The 18,222-nt window shown below is 34.1% G+C and overlaps 1 long non-coding RNA gene across 1 annotated transcript in view; it reads left to right on the top strand.

Moving 5' to 3' along the window:
- The first annotated feature begins 2,001 nt into the window (after nucleotides 1–2,001).
- The window catches only part of LOC142610527 (uncharacterized), a 34,265-nt gene continuing 18,044 nt past the window's right edge, over nucleotides 2,002–18,222 (top strand). The window contains exon 1 of the long non-coding RNA XR_012839829.1: nucleotides 2,002–2,011. This is a non-coding gene — a long non-coding RNA (uncharacterized LOC142610527). The remainder of the gene's footprint in view (nucleotides 2,012–18,222) is intronic.

Genomic DNA, 18,222 nt, shown 5'->3' with positions numbered 1-18,222 from the left:
AGGATAAAGAAAATCCAACTTTCTTTGATTTTCTCAGATCCAACTTTCTTTGAGACAAGATTGAAATTCTATATCTATAAAAATTAAAATTAAAATTAAAAAAATTTAATCGCTTTAAAGCTTTGGAATGTAAAAAAATTTATTATCTTTTTGTTTGTTTGATGGTATAAAAGTTTGGAATTTTTCTTATTCCAAATCATTATACTGATTTAGCATGAGACTCTATCTAGATTTACATATTCATATTGTAGTCATGGCTGAGCCAATATAATTTGGCCCAAAACAATAAATTTAAGTGAAATTTTTTAAGATTTTATATATTAATTACATAATTTTTATTTAGTTTCTTTAGACAAATTCTTGACTCTACCATTGATTCTTTGACACCATTTGTGCGAATAATAAAATTTGAAAGATATTGATTAGATAAATGATATTTGAACACTATATATATATATATATATATATATATATATATATATATATATATATATATTATATCATTTGACATATGTTTTTTAAATGATAAAATTTACAAAAATAAAATCTTAATATATCTTATATGATTATGCGAAGCATACAAAATGAGTAGAGACAAAGTAATAGCGATCAAAAGATACTGATTTTCTATTATGTTTTTCTCTTATATGATTATGTGAAGTATATTGATTTTCTAGATGTTCACAACTCACAAGATCTTAACCCATGTTAAAGAGATGTTTTAAACTTGTTTTACTTATTTTCTTTTTGCGAACATCATCAAAAAAATCTAATTAATCATTTGTCTCTAAATTAAAATTTGTTTACTAAGTAAGTAATTATTATTAATTTTTTTTATGTGGACAAACTACTAATTAAGTAATTATAATACTTCCCCCTCAAAAAAAAAAAAAGTAATTATGATACTTCAAGCATATAGGTTTCTATTTGTCTCTTAAATTTCATGACAACGTCAATTATAATTAATTATTACAACTACATTAACCCAAACAGAAATTACGCCAATGAACTTTGGGTGAAGTGGCACCTTCACACTCGTAACTTGTAAGTATGAGATGATGGGCATGAGTTTTCACTTTTTACCTACCCAAAATACAAGTAAAAAACACCCAAAAAAAAAAAAAACAAACACTGTCTGAGGAGCATTGTCAATACTCCACAGTCCACACATATCAACTAAGAATTAAAGAGAAATCTGTGCCAATTAAAAAAAAACACTTCATAAAATGTTAAACCAAAAGGCCCAAAAAAAAAAAAATATATATATACCCTAAGGGTCTGTTTGCATACAGCTGAAACTAAAAACTGAAATTGAGAACTGAAAAACACTGTAGCAAAATAATTTTTTAATATATGAAAAACACTGTTCACACTTAAAATAACTGTTCATTGGCCTAAAATTACACTGTTATGGCCAATGAACAGTGACAAGTGCGCGTCCAGCCAAAAAAAAAAAAAAAGGAAGGGCTGAAACGCACACGCACTGCATTTCAGCCCAATCCAAACCCATCCTCAGTATATAAAAAGTGGGCAGTTCATCTGGCTAAGCAAGAAGTAATTCAGCAAGCTCTATCATGCCCAGAGAGACTAGCACAAACATGTTGGTATTTGCAATAAACAGAAATTGTTCATATAACTTGGGCTGGGACAGGATAAATATGGTGCTGATGAGTTTGGGAATTGGGCTTTCAGGTCTACTTTTTATTTATTATTTAGGATATTATAATTTTTGTATCCAGTTGTCTTCGTCTCCTATGCTATCAAATTCTCCATAGAGAGGCTAATATTTTACCCAATAATTTGCCGAGGCTCACTTCCATCTCTTATTCCTTCTTAGGTGTTTTTAGGTCAGGAAAGAAATGAACTGGTTTTTTAGTGCTCTTTTATTTTTATTTCAACCCTTTTTTTTTTTATAGAGTTTATTTCTATTATAGAGTTTCAACCTATCCGCTACAGATGATGTTTCCCAGATCAGGAAAGAAAGGAACTGGTTTTTTAGTGCTCTGAACTTGTAAGTGATCTTCCAATTGTTTCTACTTTCTGAGCAAGTGATCGTAATGTTAGAGGAACACCTCCCATCTCTTCCATTCCTCTCCCTGCATTTGGAGTTTTGGATGGAGATGGACTATGTTCCTCTTCTGTGAAATAAAGTTTTCATATTCAATAAAAAAAAAAAAAAAAAGAGTATAAAACAACCAGTGAATTTTCACAAAAGAAGTCCAATTATGTGATAATTTTTCTTACTTTTCAATTGTAACGAAACTGTGGAATAGAAATTTTATTATATTGTAATACTTGTTAGTACTATGGTAATGTTGGCATTTTATATAATTTCTCCTATGTTGAGTCACTGGATTCAATGAAAAGCTGAACTTCTATTTTTACTACCGTATTTGGTCATTCTACTTCATTTAATTTTCTGATCCTCTTGTACATTCAACACTTATCATTTATCAACTATCAACGAATCTCTCTTACGGAAATTATCAATTGTCAGTATTTTTTTTCATTGTTGTCCTTGGAAAAAAAGTAACTATTTCTGGGGTCCTAGCACCCTATATGCTTTTTCCATGGGAAAATGTGGCTTATAGAGCTCTTGAGGGCATTTTAACATGAACGACCCTCAAATGCCCCACTCTTTGTTGGTCTCCACAAAACTTGATTTTCACTATTAGAGAAGGGGAAAGATGATCCTTTTCCAACTTTAGATCTCCAAAGTCACATCCCTTAAGTGGACTTGATTGAAAAAACTAAAATTCCAACCACCCAATTCACCCTTTTACAGTGGAGAGCAAAACACTCTCTAATCCACTAGGTGTAATTTTTTGGTGTCCCCAATTCCTCCCCGTAGAAAGTGCTTTTGAAGTATCTCCAGCTTCTTGGTTACATGAGTATGCATCGTAAATTACGACATAAAATAAATAGGAGTGGAAGACGAAGTGTTTTCTTGTCAAAGTGACCCTCCCTCTTTTTGGTCATTTAAAGATTCTTCCATCCTGCAAACCTTCTCTCCCCAATTTCTAAAATTGTTTGTATGATGTTTGTAATATGGATTATAATTTTCATTCTCCTGTGAATTTTTTAGAATTGTGAGTGGAATAAAGTTTCAAAAACTTTGTTATGATTAATACTATTGCCCCTTTTTATGCTTTATTCATTTAATTGTTAAACAAGGAAGTGTCAATGAATTTTAGGTCAATTTGCATTTCTTAGAGCGGAATGTATGTGGGCAAATGATATTTGAGCAATGGCTTGTTTACGATGAATGTAATGACTGCTTTACCTACTATTGATAATAATAAGAGTACATCTTCTGTTTACGTGCTTGAGTCATCTAATGTATGATATGGTAGATTGGGCCATGTTAATTATCATACTTTACATAGACAAATCAATTTAAATTTATTGCCTAAATTTGAAATTGATTTTGATCATAAATGTGAAACTTGTGTGGAAGCTAATATGACTAGAGTATATTTTAAATCAGTTGAAAGAAGCATTGAACCTCTAGATTTAATACATAGTGATGTATGTGACATGGAATCTGTACAAACTAGAGGTGGTAATAAATATTGCATCACTTTCATAGATGATTGTACTAGATATTGTTATGTGTATTTGCTAAGGAGTAAGGATAAGGTAATTGAGGTATTCATGCAATATAAGAATGAGGTTAAGAATCAACTCAACAAAAAGATTAAGGCTCTAGGGAGTGATAGAGGTGGGGAATATGAATCACTTTTTGGTGAGTTCTGTTTAGCAATGGTATTGTTCATCAAACCATTGCACCTTATTCACCTCAACAAAATGGAGTTGCTGAAAGAAAAAATAGAACCTTTAAAGAAATGATGAATGAGATGTTAATAAGTTCCGGTTTACCACAAAACTTGTGGGGGGAAGCTATTTTTTCCGCAAATTATATTCTTAATAAATTGCCTAGAAAGAAAACCTAGAAGACACCATATGAATTATGGAAAGGTAAAAAACCTTCCTATCAGTTCTTAAAGGTGTGGGGGTGTTTGGCAAAGGTGGTTGTCCCGATTCCTAAAGCATAAAGATAGGATCAAGATCAGTGGATTGTGTTTTCATTTGTTATGCTCATAATAACAATGCATATCGGTTTCTAATTCATAAATCTAACGTACCTGACATTAATGTGAATACCATTATTGAATCAAGGAATGCAGTATTTTTTTAAGAAATATTTATTTGCAAATCCACACAAATATCAAGTTCTCTTAAGAGAAACTTTGAATCTACGTCTAGTACCTCTCATGATCAAGAGTTGATGGAAGAGAGGAATGAGGTTGAGTCTAAACGTAGTAACAGGGTTAAAACGTCAAATCGTTTGGTCCGAATTTTCAAGGAAGCTATTTCTACACTTGAGACACCTTTTTGGAAAGAAGCTGTCAATAGTGAGATTGAATCCATCTTACAAAATCATAAATGGGAACTAGTGGATCTTCCACCAGGCTGTAAACCTTTAAGATATAAATGGATATTCAAGAGGAAACTTAAAGCTGATGAATCTATTGACAAGTACAAGGCAAAACTTGTTGTAAAGGGTTACAAATAAAAGGAAGGTGTGGATATTTTTAAACACATATTCACATGTTACAAAAATAACATCCATTCAGATGTTGATGGCTATTGCAGCGTTGCATAACCTAGAAATATATCAAATGGATGTAAAAATTACATTCTTAAATGATGAATTAAATGAGGAGATTTATATGGAACAACCTGATGGGTTCATTGTTCTTGGTCAAGAAAAGAAAGTGTGCAGACTTGTTAAATCTCTTTATGAATTAAAGCAAGTTCCAAAGCAATGACATGAGAAATTTGACAATGCAATGATGTCAAATGGGTTTAGAATCAATGAGTGTAACAAATGTGTGTATATTAAAGATACCGCAAATGGCTGTCATTATGTGTCTCCATGTTGATGATATGCTCATTATAGGTAGCAATAATGATATATTAAAGCTACTAAGAGAATGTTGACTGGTGAGTTCGACATGAAAGATTTAGGTGTTGCAGATGTGATACTAGGAATGAAGATTTAAAGAAAATCTAATGTACTTGTTTTATCTCAATCACATTATGTTAAGAAAGTTTTTGAGAAATTCAAGAAATATGATGACAATTCAATGAGAATACCTATAGATGTAAATTTACATCTAAGAATAAAGGGTAAGGAATATCTCAATTGGAATACTTGAGAATAATAGGCAATTTTATGTATATAATGAACTGTAATAGACCAGACATAGCATATTCTGTCAGCAAGGTGGTGCAGCGGTATCTTGGAAGTTTTCTAAACAAACATACATTGTTAGGTCCACAATGGAATCATAATTTATCGCATTGGACAAAGCAAGAGAAGAACTAGACTGGCTTCGTCACTTCCTGGAGGATATGCCAATATGGATGAAACCTGTGCCCTCTATTTGCATACATTATGATAGCAAATCAGCTATTGATAGAACACATAGTCATATGTACAACGGTAAGTCTCGACGTATATTTTGAAGACATAATACCGTGAGACAGTTGCTCTCTAATAAAATTATTTCCATTGACTTCATAAAGTCGAAAGAAAATATAGCGGATCCATTAACCAAAGGTTTGAGTAGAGAGCAAGTAAATTACTTATTGAGGGGAATGAGATTAAAACCTATGACATAAAAGTCTCCGGAATGACAACCAAACCTAGCTGACTGGAGATCCTAAGATCTAAGTTCAAAGGGACAACCGAATCGTGGAGACTAGTTTTATCACTATGGAGATAACATCTCCCACCCGTTCTTACGATGAAATAGTGATGCCTGTAAGCGATGTTTAAGGTAAACTTTGCTTTTAATGATTCTTATATCTTGAAAAACCAAGTGGGGTATAGCAGGATACTCTTAATAAGAGTCACCTATATGAGTGTGAAGTGGACTGCTTTCATGAGAGTTTTAAGGCTAAATTCTCTAAAACACTTCATGAATTTACCAGGATATGTTTAGGGCTGAAATGAACATAACTATATGAACGAAATATGTTCGAAAAGGAGCTATGTGAATTCTATTGTCTTGGTATGTACAAATGATTGAATAGTTCAAGACATCATGTTCATTGGTTAGCCAGTACATCCAATAGCCTTTCATAAAGGAAATTTCAAAGCCAAAAGCTACTTCTCTCGATATAGTAACTTTTCTTCTACTCTTTCTGTGTTTGCATCATCATTTGCATTATGTTTTATCAATTTTCATTCACGTGGAGGATTGTTAGAAAAATAGTATGGAGTGAATAAGAAATTGACTCATAATATGACCACTTGAACATGATATTAAAGTGGTGAAAATCCTTGAGTCCCACATTGGAAATGATAGAGAAATATGAGTTTTGGACTAGATATTGGGTTGGGTTTTATGCATGTGTGGATTGGACCCACTTATCCAATTAATAATATTATTTTATTATTTTATTTTTTAAGTCAGTAAGTCTGTATACAGCAGTTATTTTTGAAACAATATGTCCGTTCAGTAACGTATATTTTCATAGTCCCTTATTCAGAAATTTTTTTTTTAGAAAAACTCTTCCAAAGGGAAAATATTTTGTGCATTCATTTGAGTCAAAGAGAGAGAAAGAGACATAGTGTAGTTCGCAGAGCACAGACCTTGTGTGCTTCTTCTTCGTGTTGTAGATTATTTCATCTTGGGAGGCAGATGTCCGTGAGTCTCAAAGTACTATAGATTGTGTGAGGGGCGAAATCTGATTTAAGGAGATTGTGTCAAATACAAGACTTAATCTGATTCATTCATCCTTCACGCATTTGGTCTGTGAGTTTTTAATTGTTTGTAGATTTCTTCTTATATATACAGTATCTATTTATTACTTTTGTCTATCACATCTATTTGTGTTATTGTTTATATTTAGATCAGTATGTTATTCCTTTTTGTTAATCACAAAAGTAAATTGTTAAAATATATCCAACAACAACATAGTGTCAAAGCACATACATATATTCCCATCATCTCACATAATCAAAGATAAACTCAAACATACACACATACATAAAGAGTCTCAAAGGCACAGACATATATATCCATCATTAGAGACTCAAAGATAAACCCAAACATACATACATAATCCATATGCAATAAAATTCCTTTGGGCACTAGGGGATGGAGGTGCCTTCGTAGGGCATAAGGGGAGGAGGAGGGCTCTTCTGCAGTGAGCCTAGCATTGGTGCAGCGTTATCACTCTCCAAAGTGCTTGTTGAAGATGGGATATAGGTGCCTGGATTTGGAGCCGATGGCATGACAGGACCCTTAAGAAGCTGTCCGCGTAGCAAATGATCATTGGCAAAGGCCTTATGGCTGATCCATGAAGGAGGGGTGTAGCCAGTGGTGGTGGGAGGACTGGACATGAACACAGATATTGGAGGCACTTGGCCTTCTCCTTGGGGGATCCTCCTAGCCTCATATGAAGCAGGCATGTTAATAAGAAAAAGCGCAACTGTGGCTAGGAGAAGCATTTTTGGAGAAAGAGATGGAGCCATATTGAATCAAAGAGGCTTAAGTAATGGTTGATGAAGAGTTATGAGCGAGCATCGGGTGTATTTATAATGAGAATCATGTAACACTTGCACACACACTAGACACTGATAAAAAAGATGACGCCAAGTTTTGAAAGAATGACGGTGACAAAGTAGTGATTCTAGACTTCTATTGTAGTATTTTAATTTTAGTGATGGAGATTAAAACCTCTTCATCAAGAAAGTAAGAACGATGGTGAATGGGAGTGAATCAAGTGAAGTATTTTGATAATGACCATTAAAAGAAAAGTAGTTGTCACTTGTCAGTATCAAACTCGCTATTATTCTTCATAAAAGATAGTCCGACTTTAAAAAGATTTAACCAAAAAAGAAGAAGAAAAGATAGTCCGACATTGTTGCCATTTTGGGGTCTAAACTGGTACCTACGCTACCGGTCCAAAAAGATAAATCCTAAAATTTGGGACGGCCGCTTAAACGTGGTTGATTGAACCCATGCATGATGGAGACCATGTGAGAAGAAATCCGAAAAACAGAAAAATCAAAAGAGTTATTTTATGTTACCATCACAATAATTTTATAACAAATTTTAAATAGTTGATTATTATTAGTAAAATAAATGATGCTATTAGGCTCAGATAAAAACCAATTACAACTTATCAGGGACGGAGTTAAGACTTGGAGTTAGAGAAGGGAAAAGTCTCATTTGAGAATTCCAAATAAGCATTCATTTAGAAATTTAGTTTTTTTTTTTTGGTCTTGCGTGTTGTCAGATGTGTGTGGATGTTCACTTAAACTAATTAGAATTGGCTTAGGAATTTTTTATTTTATTTTATTTTTTTTTTGTCTTGTGTGGGTTTGTTTTGGGGTGTTGTGTGGATTTAAGTTTGCTATTGGTAAATTTTGTTGTTGAGTTTGTTAAATTTATTTCAGATTTTAGATCAATAAAATTTTTTATAGCCTTTAAAAAAATCAATAATATTGTTGAAAGGGGCAAAGTGCAAATTTATTAAAACAAATTACTAAAATTAATACATACATACATATACATATACACACACTAAAAAAAATTTGAAAAAATTTGGAGGTGAGGGCATTGTCCCCCACGTCCAAGTATAGCTCCGTCACTGTTATCATGTATATAAAATTTGCAGTAAAAATGTTATTACGGTAGCATTATTCTTATTTTATAGCATTTTACAACCTTTGGTGCGCCACTGATCCATTATGTTCAAGTCCCAACTACTGCAGGCTTCTTTTTTAGATCCAATTGACCACAAAGATTGGATGTTTGGTTCCGTAGTCGCTGTATATCTTGAAAAAGAATCATCACTAGTTTAAAAAGTTATACTACCATTTATGTACTCCCAAAAGTTAGTGATATGGTGCTTTTTTTCTACTTAGTCTGAATAAAAGATCCAATCATAAATGGTGAGTTTAGATACTGCTTATTTTGCTGAAAATTAAAAATTAAATATAATAAAAAAAACATACTGTTCACTCTGTGGTTACTATTCATTTGTCTATTTAAACTGTTTATGTTCCATGAACAGTGCAAAATAGGTGTTGGATAAAAAAATAAAAAAAACAGGCTGAAACGTCCAAACGCAAAACGTGGACGCATGAACCAAAAATTGAGTTATTACTATCAAGATACAATAATATAATACCCACTCCTTTCATATCATTTTTTTTTTGAGGGGATCCTTTCATATGATATTGGATCTTACTAATTAAACTAAGATGAAATCTATAATTCATGTGAAATGATGGAATACCACGTCATTAAACTCTAAAAATACCTAATAATTTTTTATAAAAGTTATCAATCTATATGTGTACCCAAACTAAATAAATTAGTCATATTTAATAAAATACACTAACTTCTATTCACTACATCTCAATCATAATGACATGGTACTCTCTTCTCCAACATGATAATAAATCATTTTAATTAAATTTATAGAAGGAATTTATCATTTAATGAAAGAAATGAGTATACCATATCACTTTACTTCTTAAATACCTAATAATTAGTCACACATGTCAAAATTGTTCATGTGTCAAGCTTGGACACTCATACTAATGTTCGCCAAAATTTTACAGTAAAACAAAAAGGGAAATGGGTAATGATTTGTTAAGTTACTTAAGTAGGCATTGTATTGTTTAGGTAATAATACAATAATTTTATTGCTTCTTAGCAATTCCTTCAGGTAATATAATGGCTTTATTTAAAAAGAAAAAAGAAAAAAGAAAAAGAGAAATACAATGACTAGAAGTAGAGTTCTCACTATTTCAAATCCTTGTAATATTCCCTTCTACTTATTTGAGGTTTTCTTTGCCGTGAAAACTTGTTTCACACAACTACTTAACACATCTGAAAATGTGCATTTAAGTTAAAGTTTTAAGTTGGAAATCGTAAGTTAAAGTCACGTTTCTAGGCAGTGTCGACTGTCAAGTGTGAATTTGCAACAATAAACATGGTCCTTCCTTGTAATATCGTGTTCTTTGTGTCATTGCTTTCCATTAGTATTTTTTTATTTTAATAAGAAGATAGCAACTTTCATTGAGAAAAAGATAAAAACAATACATTTTGAGCCAAGATAGACTTAATAATATAAAGGTTCTCCTCTATCCAAGTTACATAATTATCAATACCCTTAACAAATTGTGCCAAGATATGAGTTGAACGGTTAGCTTGTCACTTCACGTGAGATATTTGAGCTGATCTAAAGTCCTGCAGTTTGAGCTGAATCCCCTCTATAACATTATTGTTAACAATATAAAGTGAGAGAGAGACTGAATAGTTTGTATATTAATGTGTATATAACAATGTACAATAGAGAGCCTTATATAGGCTAGGTATGTGTGCAATACAAGTAATATGAGTGAACTACAAGTACAGTATACTGGGCTAAGCCTAATAGGCTAAACTAGTCTAAGCTATACACTAACATCCCCCCTCAAACTTGAGGGGGCAAGGAGGAAGCCAATTGGAGTTTGGATATAAGATCTCAAAGACGACTCGGCGGGTGAGTCTTGGTGAAGATATCAGCAGGTTGATTAGCAGAGGAGATGGAGAATAACTTGAGATTTTCTTTCTTGAGATGCTGGCGAGTGATGTGGCAGTTGATCTCAATGTGCTTGGTGCATTCATGAAAGACATTATTATGAGCAATGTAGATAGCACTACGATTGTCACAATAAAGAGGAGTGGCAGTGGGCTGTGGAGCATCCATGTCACCTAAGCTGATTGTCACTGATTATCGTTGATTATCACTGCTATTTTGCTCTTGCCACCCTTTATGAACCTCACACCTATCGTGAGACCCATAATGACCCTCTTTGGCAGCAAGATATAAACGAAGAACTAGATGCCCTTCATAAGAATCACACTTGGGATATGGTTAATTTGCCTCTTGGTTAGTCTGTAGTGGGTTGTAGGTGGGTTTACAAGATCAAGACCAAGGCTGATGGATCTGTTGAACGGTACAAGACTCGCCTCGTTGCCAAGGGTTTTATTCAGGAGTATGACATTGACTATGAGGAAACATTTGCTCCAGTTGCTCGCCTTACATCTGTCCGATGTCTCATTGCTGTGGCTGCTGTTCGCCACTAGCCTCTTTATCAAATGGATGTGAAGAATGGTTTCCTCAATAGAGACCTCCAAGAAGAAGTGTACATGTAACCACCCCCTGGCTATCTACACTCAGGCTGTCAAGTTTGCTGCCTTCGTTGTGCTCTTTATGGCCTCAAGCAGGCTCCTCGAGCTTGGTTTGAAAAGTTTAGTTCAATTGTTGCTCAGCAGGGTTTCACTTCGAGTCCTCATGACACTGCTCTCTTTGTCCAAAGATCCTCTGTTGGTATCACTCTTATTCTTCTTTATGTTGATGATATGATTATTACTAGAGATGATTCTGCAGGTATCTGCTCTCTTCAGCACTTCCTTAGTCAGCATTTTGAGATGAAAGACTTGGGCATTCTCAGCTATTTTCTTGAGCTTGAGGTTACCTCCTCCTTTGATAGATACTATCTTTCCCAAGCTAAATATGCTTATAATCTTCTCTTCAAAGCTAATATCACCCACAACAAGACTGTTTCCACTCCCTTGGAATACAATGCAAAGCTCACACCCTTGGATGGTGAACCTATATTAGATGCTACTCGCTATCGTCAGTTGGTTGGTAGTCTGATCTATCTCACTGTTACTCATCCGGATATTTCACACACTGTGGGTATGGTTAGTAAGTTTATGGATGCCCCTCATTCTGTCCACTATGCAGCCATTCTTCGGATTCTCCGATATGTCAAGGGCACACTTTATCATGGTCTCCATTACGCTTCTCGATCTTCTCTTGAGCTTCATGCTTATTCAGATGCAGACTGGGTAGGTGATTCGACTGATCGATGCTCTATCACAGGTTTTTGTTTCTTGTTGGGTACTTCTTTTGTCTCATGGCGTAGCAAGAAGCAGGATGTGGTTTCCCATTCCAGTACTGACTCTGAGTATCATGCCCTTACTGACACCACCTGCGAGCTTGTCTGGCTTCACTGGCTCTTAGCTGACATGGATGCTTCACAGCCCACTGACACTCCTCTTTATTGTGACAATCCTAGTGCTATCTACATTGCTCATAATGATGTCTTCCATGAACGCACCAAGCACATTGAGATCGACTGTCACATCACTCGCCAACATCTCAAGAAAGGAAATCTCAAGTTGTTCTCCATCTTCTCTGCTGACCAGCCTGCTGATATCTTTACCAAGACTCACCCGCCGAGTCGTCTTCAAGATCTTATATCCAAACTCTAGTTGGCTTCCTCCTTGCCACCTTGAGTTTGAGGGGGGATTTTAGTGTATAGCTTAGACTAGTATAGCCCATTGGGCTTAGCCCAGTATACTGTACTTATAGTTCACTCATATTACTTGTACTGCACACATACTTAGCCTATATACTGCACACATACCTAGCCTATATAAGGCTCTCTATTATACATTGTTATATACACATTAATATACAAATTATTCAGTCTCTCTCTCACTTTATATTGTTAACAATTATTAATCTTCACTGGTGGGCTGTGAGAACCCAAGACCGCATCAACTACAATTTTTGAGTCACATGCCAACATGGCATCACAAATGCCTACATCCCAAGCAAATAAAAGTGTTCCTTGTAAGATCATAGGCTACCATAAAAAAATCATACAAATAAAAGTTTTCCTTGTAAGAGCATTCACAACAAGGGAGCTAAAAATTATAGCTTTTAGCAACTTTACTTATTTTAACAACTTACTTTATAAAACACCCAATATCAAAGCAACTAAAGCAACTATACCTCCTTTACTGTTAATGCTCTAAGGTCATTAAAAAATAACAAAATAACAAAAAGAATAAAGTTTGACATTCAATGACAATAACATATGCTACCAACCATCCTGGTACGTGAACTTTTAAATAAAAAGTGTCACTATCTAAAGTTTTTTATCACATAAATAACTAGATAAGATTGAATGGACAATCTAGACTATTAAGAGTATTATGCTATTATAAAAGGATATTTGAATGTTCTTATCTTGCCGTCTTGGATGGTATGCCAAATTTGTCTAATTGTCTATGGGGAGCTATCTTTTATTCCTTTTTATTTACTAATAAGACAAAATTTTAACTTATAATTTTCGTTTCATAATTTTTACTTTTTATCATCACATCAAGGTACTAAATAATTTTTGGTGTAAAAAATATTTATCCGTCAAATCTCTTTTATCCATACTTTTTTTTATACCATTAAAGGGAGATAACCTGAGTTATACACACTACAACAGATTGGAGTTACTTTTATCCCTACTTAAGTGTCTATAGACCATTTTCTCACCCAAAAAAAAAAAGTGCTTATGAATCATATGGTAGTTTTTTAGTGCTCTTTTATGTTGATTTCTATCTTATTAAAAAAAAAATAAAAAGGATGCCACTATCCCAATGGGATCAGAATATTTTGAGGATTGGTAGAGCCACATGGGTTCAGAGGCCATGAAACCCAAATATTTAATTAAAGGTTAGTTAAACCCAAATATATGGAAGACTTGGAAGTTCTATGTAAAGCGTATATCAAATTGCTTTGGTACAAATAAAACAGCCCTCTACTTTACAAAGGAAAAAAAAAAAAAAAACGTGTCAAATTCAAACACTCCTGAAGTAACTTCATTCATAAAAACAAAAGTTTTAAAAAATTCTTCCAATTTGGATGTGATTGTGGACAAAATATATGTCTAGAATCTGGCCTGTTTGGTATTAGAGTTCAAACTCACTTTTTTACATTTTAAACAACATTACATATATTTCCATATACTTTTTCACCTACACGTATTTCAAAAAATTACAAAAATCTCATCTCAAACTACTCTACCAAACACCCCGAGTAACTGGAGTGCTATTGCGTTTGTTATTTATATTATTATTTTCACTACGAAAAAAAGCAGCAACATACTAAAAATGGAGAGTCTCTCTAAGATGAAAGAGCCAAAATTTATTAGTGCTGAAAGGAAAAAGAAAATTCATCTATCTTTGATTTTTTCAGATCCAACTTTGTTTGAGACAAGATTGAAATTTTATATCTATAAAAAAAATTGAAAAATTTAATCATTTCAAAGCTTTGGAAAGTATAAAAATTTATTTTCTTTTTGTTTGTTTGATCGTATAAAAGTTTGGAATTTTTCTTATTATTTGTCTCTTAAATTTTGTGACAACATCAATTTTAATTAATTATTACAACTACATTAACCAAATAGAAATTATGCCAATGAACTTTGGGTGAAGTGGCACCTTCACACTCATAACTTGTAAGTATGAGATGATGGACGTGTTTGAAATTTCAAATCCCCTTAAGGGCATGAGTTTTCACTTTTCACTTACCCAAAACAGGAGCGGACCTAGGATTTCAAGTTAGGGGGCTAAAGTATAAGAAGAAGAAAAAAATCCAAATAAGTATCCATATAGTACTAACAAACTAGCAACCAAGATCAATACACAAAATCATTATTTCTTAATACATTAAGAAATAATACATGAAATGTCCAAATTTAGGATGACAGAGGCTAGACACATAAATAGGAATGGCAACAAGATAGCCCATGAACTTGCTCAACAGGCCAAGAGAGTTGGGGATTTGAAGAGCTGGACTGGTACAACACCAGAGATTGTAGCTAATCTTCTTGGTATAGATAGTTTCAGCTAAGGGAATTAGTTTGTGGTCTGTTTTGTTTGTGGTCTATCTTGTTACTCTTCCTTGTAGGTTTCTGTCTTTTCCTGAGCTTTGTATTGGTTGTATTGACTATTTTTGAATGAAATGAATATTTAGTTTCAAAAAAAAAAAAGTAATGTTTGTTTAGAAACCCATACACGCTCGCGTGTGTAGTTTAAGTTATATTTAATGTAACTTTTAGAATTGTTTACACTACTCAATAATTTTTATTGGATGTATATTTGACAAATCCACCGGTGGATTTCATTTTCACTCTATATGCTTGCAAATTTTCAAGTTAATTAGAGATGAATTTAAATTTCAACTTTTTTGTATTTCAACACTATACCCAAACCATGAGTTTATGGCTCAAATTGTAAGTGAAATTTGATTCATATAAAATTTGGTCTTGTGTGTTAAGAAGAACGAGAACTTGTAAATCAACCATAGAATTTTTAAAATTAATTCAATAGAAGTTATTGAGTAGTGTAACATTAGTACAAAAAAGTAATGTTTAGTTAGAAAGGAAAATTATATGATGAGTAAGATGATTTTAGTGGGATGATTCAAAAAAGAAAGAAATCATTCAAGGCTTGGCTTAGCTAATTCATATGCTTGGCGCATATTTTGAGGAATGTTATTTTGGTTACTAACGTCTACCTCAGAGAGAGAGAGAGAGAGAGAGAGAGAGAGAGAGAGAGAGAGAGAGAGAGAGAGAGAGAGAGAGAGAGAGAGAGAGACTGTCGTATTTGCCAGATTATACATATTTTTCGATAACCATTTTACATGCAAACCAAACACTGGAAACTATTTTCTAGTGTATTTTCTTGAACACAAACCAAACAACTGAGCACATTATCATTTCCAAAAAATATTTTACTCTGAAAAAATTTTACACTTAGAAAACATTTTACATCGAGCCAAACACAGCCTAAGGCAGATGAAAATTAGAGAATTTTTATTAATATTTAAATATTATTTATTTCACTTTTTTATGTCTGGTTAAGTTTTATTAATATATCCTGAGATTTAGATTAGTACTAATTAGGTTTAAAACATTTCAAAACTGACCAATTTGGTTCTTAAAGCTAACTTTGTCCCCTAAGTAAGACAATTGAAAAAAATGACTAATGGGCCGAATAGTGTTTAGAATCTAAGTTAGTTTTATGGATCAAAATGACTTGTTTTAAAATGTTTTGAATCTGGTTGATATTAGCCCAAACTCTAAGCACAGTAATAGAAAATTTACTCTTTTATATTACTCTTTTTTATATATTAATTAAATAGGTTTAATTGTGAGGTACAACGAAGATAGAAAAATCAGTTTCTTGGTGCTAAGGAAAAGTGACTCCCCTTTCTCTTGGACTGTAGAATTAGTTGTCCACTTTCTTGTGAGGTTTTGTTGAGTATCTCAAGTAACATTGTTACTTGTAGGTTTTGTAGGGAATTTTTTTTGGGGCTGTGGGAAACGCTGAGATCTTGTTGAGTTCTGGTAGGGAAACATGGATACTCTTACTCAATCGTGGGAAAATTTGTCATTGAACGACTGAGAAGGGGGAGAATTTCAATTCAAGAAGACAACGGAAATGCCAAACTATAGTATTGCAGCAAAATTTCTCACAAAACGTGCGCTCAATACTTAGGCCATAATTAAAACCTTCAATTCCATTTGGAGGTCAAAAAATGGTTTCAAAGTACACAATGTGGGAAACCATATTCTGTTATTTGTGTTCGACAATGAGGAAGAAGTAGAAAGAATTTTTGAAGGGGAGCCGTGGAGCTTTGACAAACACTTAGTATTGATCCAGCGCTATGATAATAGCATTCCAGTATGGGAGTTAGTATTTGACCATGTTTCCTTGTGGGTGCATGTACATGATATCCCAACCCAATTTTTGAGTCAAGATGTTGCTGAAAAGCTTTGTGAAGCTGTGGGAGAGGTAAGGAAGGATGTGAATCTCAGGGAAGTTGAAAGGGGGGAAGTCATGAGGATTAGGGTTCGGATTGATGTTAGTCTTCCCTTCTGCCGTGGAAGAGTTTTTTCGCAAAAAGATGGATCGAAGGGGTGGGTCTCCTTCAAGTACGAACGTTTACCAAATGTTTTTTTATTGGTGTGGCTGCTTGAATCACTTTGACAAAGACTGTAACACTGAATACAAAGCAACGACACCCTATGACAAGAAGACCAAGAAAATGGTTCGTGGTTACGTGCTTCACCACTGCCCATGCACAAAAACTCAGTGATCGTTGTACCAGGGTATTATGAAACAAGGAGAAAGAAACTTAAGGCCGGTGGTAGATAGAGGGTAAATGGGGAGAAGATTGACCCAAGAGCAACACAAACAGCGGCGAGAGGTGGTGCTTACTATGTCGGAGGGAAGAGTTACAAAACAACTCACTTAATGAAGGAGCCGTTACGGGTGTTTCTGAAGTTAATGCGAATAAGGAAGCCAGTCTGGACGGACATTCAATCAGAGGTGGAATTGCGATTCAAGGAGAGTATTTCACAGAGAAAATAAATGAGATAAACCAGGAGTTAAAGAAGTTTTATTTGGAAAAAGGTGATCAGGGTGGACACGCTATTGATGAAACGCCTATTATCTGGGATTGCTTGTTCCATGAGGCGACGGAAAAGTCTGGAATATGATAGACCTTAGTGGATACACGTGAGCTATTAAGTGAGTCCACTCATCGCGTGCCTTTGTCAAGTGAAAACCCTAAAAAAGACACCCCTCACTTGCCACCTACTCAAGCAAAACCTAATGCAAAATCCTTGGTGAATGATATGTACATTGCTCCAACGTGGAAAAGACTCCTTCGGCCAAAGAATTCAGAATCCCACAAACCTTTCTCCTCACAATTTCAAGCATGGACATCGATGATCATGAGTTGCCAAGGAAGAAAAAACAAGTTTCACATGATGATGGGACGACCCTTATTTTATTGGCAAAGGCTAATGTTCAGCCTTGCCAAGGACAATGAATCTCATATGTTGGAACTGTCATAGGCTTGGGAACCCACAGACAGAGGAAAAGCTCAAAGATATGATTTGGGCACAAGATCCATCAGTCGTGCTCTTAGCCGAAACATGGCTTGATAAAGCTAGGCTAAAGACAATCAAGGTTCGATATAAATTTAGTGGTTTGGTTGAGGTATCTAGAGAAAACAGAGGAGGTGGAGTGGCTGTCTTGTGGAAAAAGGAGTGTGATTTTACAATGGATTCATATTCCTTTAACCACAGAGATGCCATTGTGAATAAAGGAAAAGAAGATGAATGGAGATTTACAAGATTCTATGGTGAACCAGACACGAATATTCATCATGAATCATGGACTAAGCTAAGACGATTGAAGAATAAGCATTCACTCCTGTGGGTGTGTGCATGTACATGATTTCAATCGTGGGAGTGGATTGAGATGTTCCCAACCACAAAGGTGA

This window comes from Castanea sativa, chromosome 9 (assembly GCF_040712315.1).
Source record: "Castanea sativa cultivar Marrone di Chiusa Pesio chromosome 9, ASM4071231v1".
Taxonomy (NCBI): Eukaryota; Viridiplantae; Streptophyta; class Magnoliopsida; order Fagales; family Fagaceae; genus Castanea; species Castanea sativa.
The sequence above is the reverse complement of the archived record's forward strand: the minus strand, read 5'-3'. Positions and strand labels throughout refer to the sequence as shown.